Below are 4,342 nucleotides of genomic sequence, written 5' to 3' on the forward strand. Positions count from 1 at the left end.
GCATGGCATTGACACAAATACATATATACCAATGGATTTTAATTTAATTGAGAGGTAAGAAATCAACTCTCATATTTATGGCCAACTGATTTTTGACAATGGGGCAAAGAAGAGTCTCTTCAACAAATGATGCTGGGAAAACTGGATATTCATTTTCAAAACAAACAACAACAAAAAGAAAATGGAGGATTCCTAACTCATAGTGCTCAATGGTGAGAGGCTGACAGCATTCCCCCTAAGATTGGAAATGAGACAAGGATGCCCAGTGTCACCACTATTATTCAACATAGTGCTAGAAATTCTAGCTGGAATAATTCAGCAAGACAAAGAAATAAAAGGCATCCAAATAGGAAAGGAAGAAGTAAAACCGTCATTATTTGCAGAAGGTATGATCTCATATTTGGAAAATCCTGAGAAATTGATGGCAATGCTACTTGAGCTAATAAATATAGCAGAGTGTCAGGATAAGTGATTAATGCACAAATGTCAATGATGTTCCTATGTACTAGTAATGACCTAATGGAAGAGGCAATCAAGAAAAAAATCCACCCACAATAGCAACTAAAAAAATCAAGTACCTAGGAATTAACTTAACCAAGTATGTAAAAGATCTCTACATAGAAAATTATAAAACTTTACTAGAAGAAATCAAAAAAGACCTAATTAGGTGGAAAGATATTCCCTGTTCATGGATAGGAAGGCTAACATCATTAAGATGTCATTTCTACCCAAACTGATCTACAGGTTCAATGCAATTCCAACACAAATTCCAACAACCTATATTGCACACTTGGAAAAGCTAGTTATCAATTTTTTTTGGAAGGGAAGGGGGTATCAAGTTGCCAAAAACATTCTAAAAAAGAAGGAAGTGGGAGGACATACAATTCCTGATTTTAGTGCCTACTATAAAGCCATAGTGTACAAAACAGCACAGTACTGGCACAGAGATAGACATATTAATCAATGGATTTGAATCAAGAGTCCAGAAATAGATCCCAGATTTTTGATAAGGCCCCCAATTCCACTGAAGTGGGACAGAAGAGTCTCTTCAACAAATGGGGCTGGGAGAACTTGATATCCATATCCAAAAGAATGAAAGAGGACCCCTACCTCACACTCTATACAAAAATTAACTCAAAGTGGATCAAAGACCTCAATATAAGAGACAATGCCATAAAACTCCTAGAAGATAATATAGGGAAGCATTTTCAAGACCTAGTAATAGTAGGTAGCTTCTTAGACCTTACACAAGCAATGAAAGAAAAAATAGATAACTGGGTACTCCTCAAAATCAAAAGCTTCTCTACCACAAAGGAGTTTGTCAAAAAGGTGAAGAAGCAGCCAACTCAATGGGAGAAAATATTTGGAAACCATATATCTGATGAGACTGATATGCAGCATATATAAAGAAAACTTACAACTCAACTACAATAGTACAAACAGGCCAATTATAAAATAGGCAAAAAAATATGAAAATACATTTTTCCAAAGAGGAAACACAAATGGCTAAAAACACACATGAAAAAAATGTTAATCTTCACTAGATATCAGGGAATTGCAAATCAAAGCCACAATAACATATCATCTCACACCAATAAGAATGGCTGCCATTAAACAAACAGGAAACTAAATGCTGAAGAGGATGTGGAGAAATTGGAACTCTTATTCATTGCTGGTGGGAATGTATAATGGTGCAACCACTGTGAAAGCAGTTTGGACTTTCCTTAGAAAACTAGATACTGAGTTACTCTGCGATCTGGCAATTCCACTTCTCGGTATATATCCAGAAGATACGGAAGCAGTGGCATGAACAGACATCTGCACATGAATGCTCATAGTGGCATTGTTCACAATTGCCAAGTGGTGGGAACAATTCAAGTGTCCTCCAACAGATGAATACATGAACAAAATGTGGTATATACATATGATGGACTACCATGCAGCATAATAAGGAACAAGATCCTGAACATACGACAACGTAGATGAAACTTGAAGACATAATGCTGAGTGAAATAAGTCAGACACAAAAGGAGATATTGTATGCTATCACTCAGATGAACTACCTAAACAATGTAAAAGCAGTGTCTTATAATGTAGAATATAGGGGACCCAGAAATAGACAGAAACTAGTAAATGGAGAATGATTTCCCAATAAGTACAGACATGTTAATGCAGGTAAACTTAAAGGTATGGGAATGGACAGGGGTGATGAAAGTTTATTAATGGGATTATAAGTATCACTGCCACATTGAAGGTGAACATGATTGAAAGTGGTTTTTTAAAAGCCTGTAATCCACAGATTAGCATTACAAATATAAATAAGTGTTTGTATGATCTACTTCCAAGTTATGACACTGGTAGAGTTAACAACAGAGTAGTATATGGAAAAACTACCTATTACATATTATAGATTATTCTTCATAGGGATACCTTACCAGTTCCACACAAATATTAGGGATAAATAATTACAGGTTGACAAGAGCTTTGGGGTATTTTGTGTTATGATAGTTGCTTAAAATTGAAAGTGATGATATTGTACAACTAAGTGAACATGATGTGAGATATTTTTTGTTCATTTTGGACAGAATATATGCTATATGAAATTAGATAATCCTACTTAATAAGTCAAGCCCTCAATCTTGAGGCTTGCTCTTGTGAAACTTATGACTGTAAAAGGGAGACTAAGCCTACCTATTTTTATGCCTGAGAGGCACCTCCAGAGAATCTCTTTTGCTGCTCAGATGTGGCCTTGCTCTCTCTAAGCCCAATTTCGCAAATAAATTCATTACCCGCCCCCCGCCCCGTGTGTGATATGACTCCTGGGGGAGTGAATCTAACTGTTGATGTGGGATATGCATCCCAGGAATGAGCCTGACCTGGCATTGAGGGATTGAGAATGCCTTCTTGACCAAAAGAGGGAAAAGAAAGATAATGAAATAAGGTTACAGTTGCTAAGAGATTTCAAATAGAGTCAAGAGGCTGTCCTGGAGGTTACTCTTATATAACAGCTAGGTATTACAAATGGCCACAATATACCAAGTCCTAATCAACAGTAGTCCCAAAGTATCTAGATTCCTTCTTAGACTCTATAAACATTTTACTCACTAAGTTTAGTTTTTAGAAACTTAAATCCTCCAGAGTGTTCCTATGCCATATAAATCCCCAAACCCAAAGTCAACTGCCTCTTCAAGAACATCAACCAGGTTCAGTCCCCATCCCCATAATGTTGACTCCACTTTTCAATATGAACATGTTAGGGTGGTCACTGCCCACATATCCCTGATGAATGAGAAAGTTACTGAATGAGAGAGAGCAGTAGCAATAGACAAGATAGGATTTAACTAGGGATTATGAATACTGAATCTTTACATAAATGTTTTTTAGATACTAGTGTACTAGAATAGCTAGAAGGAAATAACTGAAATGGTGGAACTGTAACCCATAACATTCTTTGAAATTTGCTCTTTAGCTACTCATTAATTAAATTGTATCTTGAAAGTTATCACCTTTCTGCATATATGTTATATTTCACAATATGGATATAACTGAAATTGTAGAACTGTAACCCATAGTATTCTTTGAGATTTGCTCTCAACTGCTTTGTTAAATTGTACTTTGAAAGTTATCACTTTTCTGTATAGATGATATATATGCCGGTTTGAATGTATTGTGTCCCCCAAATGCCATTATCTTTGTGGTCTTGTGGGGCAGACGTTTTGGTGATGGTTAGATTTGCTTGGAATGTGCCCCACCCAGCTGTGGGTGGTGACTTTGGTGGGATACTCCCATGGAGGTGTGACCCCACCCATTCAGGGTGGGCCTTGATCAGTGGAGCCATATAAAACATGCTGACTCAAAGAGACTGAACGGAGTGCAGCTATGAGTGACGTTTTTAAGAGGAGCAAGCTTGCTAGAGAGGAACATCCCGGGAGAAAGCCATTTTGAAACCAGAACTTTGGAGCAGACGCCAGCCATGTGCCTTCCTAGCTAACAGAGGTTTTCCGGACGCCATCGGCCATCTCCAGTGAAGGTACCCAATTACTGATGTGTTACCTTGGACGTTTTGTGGCCTTAAGACTGTAACTGTGTAGTGAAATAAACCCCCATTTTATAAAAGCCTATCCATCTCTGGTGTTTTGCATTCTGCAGCATTAGCAAACTAGAACAATATATTTCACAATACAAATGTAAAAAAAAAAATTGTGCAGCCATGGTGGAACATGGTTTGGTGGTTTCTCATAAAGCTAAATATAGAACAGCCTTTTGATCTGGCAATCCCACTACTGAGAAGAATTGAAAGCAGGGACTCAAACGGATGTTTGCACACCAATGTTCACAGTGG

Source organism: Choloepus didactylus, chromosome 1 (genome assembly GCF_015220235.1).
Source record: "Choloepus didactylus isolate mChoDid1 chromosome 1, mChoDid1.pri, whole genome shotgun sequence".
In the NCBI taxonomy this organism is placed as follows: domain Eukaryota; kingdom Metazoa; phylum Chordata; class Mammalia; order Pilosa; family Megalonychidae; genus Choloepus; species Choloepus didactylus.